General features: G+C 38.7%; 1 long non-coding RNA gene across 1 annotated transcript; it reads left to right on the top strand.

Moving 5' to 3' along the window:
• The first annotated feature begins 2,838 nt into the window (after nucleotides 1–2,838).
• On the top strand, nucleotides 2,839–3,627 carry LOC121900035. Its single transcript, XR_006096878.1, has 2 exons — nucleotides 2,839–2,927; nucleotides 3,250–3,627. It is a non-coding gene; the product is annotated as an uncharacterized LOC121900035 (long non-coding RNA).
• Nucleotides 3,628–11,299: the final 7,672 nt, after the last annotated feature.

Below are 11,299 nucleotides of genomic sequence, written 5' to 3'. Positions count from 1 at the left end.
ATAATATAAGTTCTTATGTAGTTCAGCCTGACCTGCAAATTAACTACTAAACAGAGCAATAAAACAGTAAAGTAAAAAAAAATCCCTAAAATGTAATTAAATTGCTAATTGATATTTGTTTTTTCTTTGTTGCTCAGATGCAGTTTTGAAGTTAACATATTCTGCACATTTCCAGGTCTGTATTTTAAATCTGGGGCTCTACTGGAATATATTTGCATGATTTACAGTTAAAAACTCCTTATTTATCTTCTACTGGTCCTTTATGCAGCCCCTCAGTTCAGCCTCTGTCTGAAATAGGCTCCTGATGAGCCCACTCTACTCCGATTGGTTCAGCTTCAGGAAGTTTCCTCCCAGCAGACTTCTGTTGGCTCCAGAGGCTACATGAACAAACTGTAGTAGCAGGATTTCACTTCTTTTTCTCATTCTTGACTCGAAATATAAACTTCTCAAATACATCCGTTGGAGCTGGAATCTGATCTGAAATATGTGAGTGGACGACGCGAACAACACCGCTGGGCTGTATAATCACAACTTCCAGGTCTGTCACGTGATGCACACTGGCCCAAAAGGCAGTTTTACAACAAACATTACAAACATCAGAAGTGGCTGTAAAATGGTGAATACATTTTTCTGAGCATTACAACCCTCACGACATGATTCATTTTACTATCAGAATTTGATCCAAAACATTTGGAAAGGCTGAAAGAGACGCATGATTACATTATTTTATTCAAGTGAACGATGAGCCAACCAGAAGTCGGCCAGGGGAAGTCTCGGACAAGCTAGAGAAGGACTCTAGTGGATGTGCTGTTTGGGTCTGAAAACGTGCAAGTGTGAGGAAGCAACATGGCGGAAACACAGATGACTTTTGGAATGAATGGGCGTTATCTTTCTCGGTATCTAGTTCTCCTTAATTCATCCATGAGGCGCTCGAGTCCTGACTTTTGACTTTCAGGGAACATTTTTACACATGTTCACCTGTTGTTTAAAATCCAACATCATCACAGTATAAAAATAACCCCCCTTTAACACAGCAACCTTCTAATGAATCTACTGAAATAACGCCTTCTCATTCTTTTGACTTTTTATTTTTTATGAGACGATCACATTAAAAATTCTGTTTGCGATAGATGAAACCCAATGACTGCACAGATTTCCCTTCTTCAGCTCTCAATACTTTCAGGCTTTTTTTTTCCCATTTGAGGATAAATCTGTTGCAGTTGTGGACTCATTTATGGTGAGTGAACATGCAGAGGTACAAAGCTCTTGATTCAACAAGCAGTATGAATTTACACATAAGGTGTACTACTACTATGAAACTGACATTACTATGAGTACCATTCTTCTACCACAGGCTACTTCTTCTACTACTACAGTAGGAAACTGCTACTACAACTACTACTGCCACCATTCTACTAATACTAACCCTGCTAGTATTTTACTACTACTACTATTACTACTACTATTCTATTACTGTCATTCTACAATAGTTCTTTTATTACTTCCATTATTATTCTACTACTATTTTACTAGCTTTACTGCTACTTTTACTACTGCTATGCTATTAGTAATATTCTACTACTACTAATACTATTCTACCACCATTGCTGCTACTACTATTCTATTATTATTGTGACTGTTACTACTACTTGCACTAAAACTAGTATTACTCCTACTGTTACTTCTACAGTATTACAACTGCTAACCCATCTTCTTTAACTTCTTTTTTTTACTACCACTATTCTGCTGCTACTGCAAGTACTATTACTTCTACGATCATTCTAATACGACAACAACTGCTGACATTACTACTATTTTACTACTAATACCACTACTACTATTTCTATTGTACTACTGTCATTCTACAATAGTTCTTTTTTTACTGCCATTATTATTCTACTACTATTTTACTAGCACTACTACTTGCTACTAGTACTATTCTACTACCACTGCTGCTACTGTTCTACTAATATTGACTGTTACTATTTGCACTACCACTAGTATTACTTCTACTGTTACTTCTACAGTATAACAACCGCTAATCCATCTACTTCAAGTACTTCTGCTGGTACTATGACTGCACTTGGATGTAGTTTTCTGTCAGTGAGTTTTCATCACTTTTTTCAACTCCCTCAGGGACAGAAAGACATCTTCCATCTCTGAACGCCTTCTGGTGTAAAAAGTAAAAGTGTCTCAGAGAGAAAAATGACACCCGGCTTCACTTTGATCCACAAAACAGTCCTTAACTTCATACTATAATTAAATATACCAGAATGAAAAGTGTCACACACAACTTCTGACAACTTCTCATCAAGTTTGACAGTCCTGAACCAGCCGGTTTTGATGTGACAGCGAAGATGTGGAACTAAGAGGAAATGAAGTTAAAATGTAAGATCATCCTCACCAGTGATGAGTAAGTTTCCAATGAACAGAGTCACACAGAGCCAAGGTGATAATTATCAAGAGAGCTGCGACGATTAATCAATATGTTGAAAACTATTAAATTAATTGCCAACTATTTTGATAATCAATTAATCGTTTGCATTCATTCTGTAAGAAAAAAAAATGGTTGCAGCTTCTCAAATGTGAATATTTTCTGGTGTCTTAAGTCTTCTTGTAAGTAAGTAAAACTTTATTTATATAGCACCTTTTTTAATGCAGGTGCTTCACATTGACATTGGCACACAAAGAAAAAAGGAGAAGAAAACCATAAAAGACACGTTCAAGAACACAAACAGACATCACGCACATACGAACACAGGAAGCGTACAATCATCACCCAGAGCACACACTTGAATTTATTGAATGTTATGTTTTATCAAGTGTTTCTATGACAGTAAACACTGTTGCTGTGGAACCATCCTCCAGTTTGAGTCTGACAGCCTGAGGACCTGCTCCCTCTGTAGATATAAAGGACTCATTCTACGGTAATAAAAATATAATGATTGTTATTTTCAGGTGATTAAAACATACTTAAAAATATTATATTCCATTTCTGCCAATCCTGCACACTTGTCCTTTACGAGTAGGCTTAAAACTTTCCTTTTCGATAAAGCTTATGTTAGGGCCGACCAGGCTCACCTTGGACCTCAGACTGCCGGGGGACTTCCCATGATGCACTGAGCTCCTCTCACCTCCTCCTCCTCCTCTCCATCTGTACACATTCATTAACGCATGTTACTAACTCGGCATCTTCTCTCTCCCGTAGTTTTGTGCCTTCTCATCTCTTTCCTCCTGTCGGCTCTGCAGGTATTTCTGCCTCCAGACCTGTAGAATCTGGATCTATGATTGCAAACCACCTGCTGCCTCTGTGATCCTGCTCAACACCCACTGCTACAATTATTATTATTATTACTATGCATTTCTATGTGGAACTTATATTCTGCTAGGCTCTCTTTCCTCCTGCTCCCCCCCCCCTTCTTCTTGTCTCTCTCTCAACCCAACCGGTCGAAGCAGATGGCCGCCCACCCAGAGCTCGGTTCTGCTCAAGGTTTCTTGCCGTTAAAAGGGAGTTTTTCCTTGCTGCTGTCACCAAGTGCTGCTCATGAGGGAACGTTAGGTCTCTGTAAATGATATTGTAAAGAGAGAACTTCTATATAAATAAAATTGACTTGACTTGGTGGTAAATGGACTCAGTTTACTTCTTGAATGCAACAAAACTTATTACAATGAACAAGCTAGTATAACATCACCCAGCCCAAATGACGATTAGCCCTGCGGTCCTGTCAGCTAACATTTGCAGTTTACGTTAGCATACAAACACTGTTTAATCCATTCCTTACACTTCAGCCCTTGAGTTTTTGGATTTGGAAAGCACCTCACAGGGAGCAGAAGTCCTGGTGTCATATCCAGCCAAGCCTTCTGTCAAACCAAGATGGTCAAGGGCTTGTGGGAAACGGGGTGTGTTAAAGGGTGCTAAACAACTAAATATGGACTAAACAACAGTATTAAACCATTTTTAAAACAAATACCATCCTTGTTTAAACCTATGGAGTGAATAATGTCAATTGTCAGTGGGATTTCAAAGGATAAGGCTGACAATTTTCTATATTTTTTCTATATTTTTTCTGTATTTTTTTTCTATATTTTTCATCACATTTTGCACAGACTGTTCAAAACCCACATGTAGCAATGAACCTGACACTGGATAACCTGGATAAAAATAATAAGAATAAAACTATGACAGTAATGACACTTTATTGTTTATTCAGCCAAACTCATGGACTCAAAACTTCAAAGAGCAAATATTTTTATACTTCTGAAAAACTAATCTTAGCTCTCGAATTTGGTATCAACTGAGGGCAGAAATGCTTTTTTATTCCAGGTCTAGTTTTCACCCCACAACGTTATAATCAGACATCACATGCAGCAAACAGCTGACAAGTTTTCTAACAACTGTTACTTTTGATCTCAGTGTAAAGGTGTTTGTGCCACGGCTGCTCCTGTGGCATGAATATCATTAGAATAAAGTCAGCAGCAATTAGCTTTTCACACATTGTCACAGAGCCTCAGGAGGAAAAAGAGAAGAAGAATAGCACACGAGTTTAAAAATCACAGCGCAGATGTTTAACTCGCTCTAAATCCCTTTAGGCAGAAGATACATAAAGACATAAGGGAAGATCACTGTGAGGTATCATCCCTCGAATGTGAGCTGCTCTTCTTCTCCTCCTCTTGAACTCAGTGATTAGATGAGAGCAGGGAGGTAAACTGAGTGGAGTCAGCTCTTTCCTCTGAAGCACATATTAGTCATCCTGAGATGAAGCTACAGCTAAGACTTCCTGGCAAAAAGTTGCTTGTTATCACAGTAAACAGCATGTGAGCATGTGATTACAGGCCTGACTCAGAGATGAGAAAAGTGTTCGCCGTTTTAAAAAATCTGACCAAAAAGTTTGTTGTTCAAAACAACATTTAGGAGAGGTACAGTAAAGATCTAATTTGATAAAGATTTATAACATCCTCATGGTGAAATGTATTCAAAGATAAAAAGCGTGAGGTTTTGGTCTTGTTGCTACACACACATCTCATCATGGATGTGCACAATGACTAAAAGCCGGAGCTTGAACAACCCGATCGCCAGAACAAAACGTCGGCATTGTACGTTTCTGCAAACCACGGATACGTTGAATGTCTATGTTTCAATGTCGGCCGTTATCCGTTGAATAGTGATGTTTTATGATTTGACAACGCTGTGGTTAAGGTCTGGTTAGGTTTAGGCACAAAAACCACTTGGTTAGGGAGAGATCATGGTTTGAGTTAAAATTAAATTAAAAAAATAGAATAAAAACGGCTGCAAATGTCCCGATGTCTCACTAAAAACACCTGGTTTTCTCGCCAGGAAAACAGGAAGTGGGCATTGGTTTCTGCCAACAAACTTCCAAATCATCCACCAACCAACCCCTCTTCCTCCTAATAAGAGAGTCAACTCATATAGATGTCATGTGTCACTTCAGAAATGTTGATACGATACATATTACACATGTTGAAAAGTAGATATTCAACATATCTGTGGTTTGCAGAATCGTACAATACCAACGTTTTATTCTGGCAGAATAAAACGCTCAAAATATTAATGATGTTATTTGTTTCCATAGTTAAGGGCCAATATAATCCTTCAGAGGCAGAATACAGCTGTCTGGAACAGTTGAGCCGACATTCACACCAAACTTCACACAGCGCTGCTCTGCAGAGGTGAGAAAGAAGCCAGAGGTTCATCTTCTCTCTGTAGCTCTCCTTTTCACTCTTCACACTTCAACTATTTCTGTCACTTTTTTTTGTGAACAACAAAGTGCGACACTAACACCACGTTTCCTTTAAGCCGGCTAAATGCCGTTTTCGAGCAAAGACGACACGCGTCCACAGCAGGAGTTTCAGCTTGTTTCTGAAAATACTCCTCTTACTGAGCATGTGCAGAGGACAGACGAGCAAGTCAGCCACAGAAAACCAGTGAAGAAGAAACGGTGTACTGTTTCCATTTTGGCAGCAGCTTCCTGACATTTTGTTTATTGCAAGCAGACTAAAACAATTTCAGTGAGAGAAATGTGGTAGATAGTTACATTTAACTCTAAACAAGCTGTCAAAGTAGACAATGAAGAGAACAACACTTGCATGAAACCATCCGCCATCGTTTTTATTGTTGTTCTGTTTCTTCTTCTTCCTCTTCCAATGAAATGTCCCCGAACACAAAACAACACCAAGCTGGTGTTTTCAGATTTATACACTCTGGAGGTTGTTTTTAGTGGACAAAAGGCCAAAATGGAGAGAAAAAGATGTGTTTACGAATTAAGCTAGCTTAGTGGGGACATGGTCTAATAATGTCTTACAGGAGAAACTGTCTGAAAACGCGCCGTTAGTTCTGTATTAAAACGAAAACCCTTTTCTATGAAAGTTGGCTTTTACTGCACCTTTGAGTGTTGCGTTCAAAACAACTATAAACACATTTGATTTCCGATGTGGTCGGTCAGCATGTTGTATGATCCGGTTCTGATCGACCATAAACCAGCTCTCTTATTCTACAGACTAATAATCAGACTGGACTATCATTGTTTAGTCTGACGTTGGGTCCGATGCAGGAACATGTTGGGATTATTATCCTCTTCTACTTTTTTCTGAGATTTGCTTGTACAGGTTTTCTAAGTCAGATTCACCAAACTCTCTTAACTGCACAAAAATTGTTCATTTTAACTTGATGAATTACACCTGTTCACGAGTAGGTGTCCGTTAATGAGATGTAATTATAATAGCATAATTAACGCCAACCCTTAACTGCTATGAACAGTAGTTGATATAACACTGTCTGTGCAACAGAAGAGGCTTTCTGTGCTGAAACTTTGCAAATAAAATATACAGAGTATTTTTTTTAAAACTTTGAAACCCCTTAGAAAGCCATGATGATGAGGATACAGTGAACAGGTTATTCATTTGGCATCAAGCTTATTTTAATCATACATTTTATTTTAGTTAATTTTGGTATCATTTAGCTCCAAATTTGTTCAGATGAAAGCAATATGATTCTCAAATGTTTCTACCGTGTGAAGAAAGGCAGATTGTTCATGACTTGTACCACAGGTCTGGATCACTCACACAGAAAAAATTTGTATGAGAAAATTGGTGAATGCGACAAGTTAACTTAAAGGTATGTCTAAAAACAAGTAGGCAAATGTTGTATATTTTGTTGAGTTGTGTACTCACATTATCCCAAATGTTTCCGACAATTTTCAATCCCAGAGAAATATGTCATTTTAATCAAGGTCTGTTTCATTTGACCGCCTTTCAATGGTGTCATATCCCCTTTACACATGCATCAGCATCGTGGCTGTCTGCCAGAAACTGTCGTAACTTGACTTTTTATTCAGTTTTAAGCCACATTTTTATGATAAACTTTTTAGATCTTGGTCGTTTTTAACTGTATCTTTTAACTGGATGAAGGATTTTAGTCATCAGACATCTGGATCTTAAGTTATCAGAGAAACAAGCTGAGCAAACATTAGCGGCAGCCCCTTGGCTAGCAGCCCCTCGGCTAGCAGCCCCTCGGCTAGCAGCCCCTCGGCTAGCAGCCCCTCCGGACATCCTGTGTCTGCTGAACAGCGTCGGAGAAACATTAATCATTAATGTAAAACTGCTTTATTCAGTGTTTTATGTGTACAACCTCATCAAACTCCGTCTTTTGTTGTTGTTTTGAATGAAAGTGGCAGAAAATTACATATTTTGCGTTTATATCTCTCGTCCATGAATTAATCTGTTCTTTCTTGAGACCCAGTGTGTCCATGTCAGCCGATCTCTGTTGTGGGATGTGGGTTATTTTGCCGTAACCGAGCAACTGGTCAGAAACAACTGATGTATCCGTCTTCTGTATCTCTGTTTCTGCTGAATCAGTTTTTTATCTAAGTCTAATTATATATTTCCTGTACACTGTGGCCTTCACACAAACAGATACTGTATCTTCTGATCAGTTGTGCAAACACAGAGTTGAAACACCATTTGTGTGGTTGTTTTTACATACATACAGTACACACGTATGTCAGATTGACCAGTGAACTTGTGCAGATGAGGGAGATGGATAGAAGGAAAGATGAAAAGTATTGTACCTTCCCACCCTTGATAGAACTTTTAAAATAAAGCATAAGCTCTTTGATCATGTTATCATTTTCCCACCAAAATGTCAGCAAAATCTGTTCTTTGACATATCTTCTTAACAAAAACAACAGAATACAGTAGATAACAGGATAAATCACTGAGCCTGGGTTGATTTTTCCCTCTTTTATGTTTTTTTTTAGCAGAGATATAACTTATCTCAAATAAAAGGCAGTGACATTTTATACCTGCATGGTGAATAAATGTTCACATGGTGGTGAAAATGTGACGAAAAAGACTTAAATTGTCCATAACACCCGGTGAGATTTTCTTTCACCTTAAACTCGGCTGGATCCTCTTTAAGTGCTTCTCTGCCACTTGACCACAGCTTTTATAGGTCAGTCTGTCCTTAAATGAGCCTCTGATGGCTTTGTAACCCTGCAGGTAGTCTCACACACACACACTCACACACACACACACACATAAATGAAAGATAAGCCCTTGATAGAGCGGTAAGAGTGAATGGCAGCTCCCTCGGATTTCACCGCGGTGTTTTAAGAAAAGGTGGGAGCTCCTCGTTCCATCTGGTACTTTTTGGAACAGGATTAAAAAATTCATAAGAAGACAGGAGTGCTTTGAGATGTTGCTGATTGATGGGATAAGGCTAATTACTGAGGGACAGTGTGTGTATGTGTGTGTTTGGAGTTTGCTTCCCAACCTAAAAGAGGAGAGAAAGAGTGATGCAACCTGACCATCTAATGAAGATTATTGATGCAGAGTGGCTGCAAAGAGAGAAGAGATGAGGATAAATAAAGAGAAATAGACAAAAAGAGATGAATGAAGACATAAAAAAACATAAAGACAGAGATGTATACAAGCAGAAAAAGTGAAAAATAAAGACAATAAAATAAAGCCATGTTAGAGGTAGATAAAGACACAAACAAGAGATTTATAAATGTTAAATTACAGGAGGCAGCACAAGACGACTACATCACCTCTCGTCGCTGAACATTGAACTCTTGACATTTCACATTTTCGCTGCTTATCTTTCCTCCTCCGGACGCCTTTAGCACCGTGACACCGTTATTTTGCCAAAAAGTGTTTTAGCAGCAGCAGCAGCGTCGACTTGGAGCTCACCGCATGACGAAACCCGTCCGGGCTCACTTTCACAAGGTTTAAAAAAAGAAACCATCATTTATTTATGACTTCAATTTTATGACTCAGCCTTTATTTTAGAACTTAGTTCTGTTGTATAGACGGCAGGTTTGGATTTATGACTCAGACTATCCAACCACCTGGAGATAAACTACCACCCACATATAATCTGACACCTTATAATTTGTCAGATTATGGGAAATAGAGCTCCTCCATAGAATTATATATATATGATGATATATCAATTATATTAATACAATAATACAAAAACTGAACAAATAAGAAAAGTAAGTATTATTTATTCCTTGTCATTGTAAACTAACTAGTGTGATATTAAAATTCAAACTGGACGGTGCAGCAATAAATACAGAACCAAACATTATTATTTTTAGCAGCTTTTCTTCCTTCATTGAGTTATTGTGTAAGAAATAAGTTCTGTAAGTGAAGTCAAAGCTAATCACACAAACTCAGCAGGTGGACTCTGGTTCAGATAACATTTATAACAGTTTAATCCGGACGGGGAACAAAATTTCACTGCGACACGACCTGAACTGCTTTTGAGTGACACATCGCTGTCACATGACCTCACCTGTCTTCATTCAGCCGCCTGCTAGTCGCCACAGATAGCAAGGTTATTTTCAGCTGTAGGAGCTTTATCTGCTTTATCAAAACTAGCAATTACAAAAAGAGAAAGGTTGAGAGTTAAAACAGTGCAGTGAAGTATAAGTGGACTAAGAACTATGTGTTAATTTGAAGAGGATGGTGTGAAACACGACTACGACACCAAACATGTCAATTTTGAACAAAACTAAACAGAAAAACCACAAAACTGAACCAGTTGAGGTCGTGATATCGAGCCTCCTACAGAATAAATGTAAAATCAAACATTTTCAACAATGAATACAGTGAAGAACTCATTCATCAACACTTACACCAGTGTTACCAGTGCTCTGGTTAATGACCTGGTCATACAACGGAGATGCCACATCTCCCATTAATAGAAATACAGTTCATGTAGAGTTCTGGAGTTTTTGTGCAGAAATATCATCATTTATTTCAACTTTGCTGGACATTTGATGCAGAGAAAATTTGGTAAGTGAACCTTTAAGACTTGTATTTGAAAACCTCTGAGGTAAGCTAATAGTTAGCATTTGAGTTTCTGATGAAACCAGTGCAGAAAACTGAGGTACAGTAAATACTGTTTATCTGCTAACTAAGTTTAGATAATCTTATCTCTACTTCCTCTGCAGAATCTTCACTGGTGGTTTCACTGGTTTCAGTGGGCTGTGGTCCTGATTCCAGTCTGCTGCTCCTGCTGACACCAACAAAGCTGTAAATGCAGAACTAGTTGTTTTGAAACATTTAGACGCTTTTGTTTCTGGGGATTAAAGATTCCCTCCAGACATGTTTTATATAATATAAATATAAAAATACTTGACTTTGAATAATAATATCCAACATGATTTTTACACACACACACACACACACACACACACACACACACACACACACACACAAATTACCTCATTCAAATCCTTAAAATTACATCTACTTTTTCTCTATTTCTATTTAAAAATCCAGAATATAAAGAACATCGAGTCACAAACTGGCACGTATGAATGGAGAGTGACAACAGGCTGCCTGCTCGTCCCGAGGCATCGGCCAACTGTTCAGTTTGGATAGTTTTAACCTTTAGCCGCCATGTGGGTCAAAGGTCAGCAGCGCTGTCCCGGTTTCAGAGTGCGTCTGTAAAGCCCATCAGACTCCACAGCAGACACTCTGTTCACCATTCACACTTGTTTTCTATTGTCACGTCCATGTGACACACCTACATCCCATAATCCTGAGCTGTGATGTCACTGTGTCGACCGCCTGTCACACCAGGAGATTCATCCTCACTGTCAACGCTGACGTTGAATACAAATGTCTGGGCTTCACCGCTCTCGCAGACTCGTGGAGTTAACGGACACATTTCCAGGAGGTCTGTGAGTGTCGAGGTCTGGACCAAATCCACTATTCATCAAGTCCACAACAAGGGGCCTCATGTGGCTGTCTGCTTGGGGTGCAGACTAAC

The sequence above is a fragment of the Thunnus maccoyii genome, chromosome 1, assembly GCF_910596095.1.
Source record: "Thunnus maccoyii chromosome 1, fThuMac1.1, whole genome shotgun sequence".
NCBI classification, from domain to species: Eukaryota; Metazoa; Chordata; class Actinopteri; order Scombriformes; family Scombridae; genus Thunnus; species Thunnus maccoyii.
The sequence above is the reverse complement of the archived record's forward strand: the minus strand, read 5'-3'. Positions and strand labels throughout refer to the sequence as shown.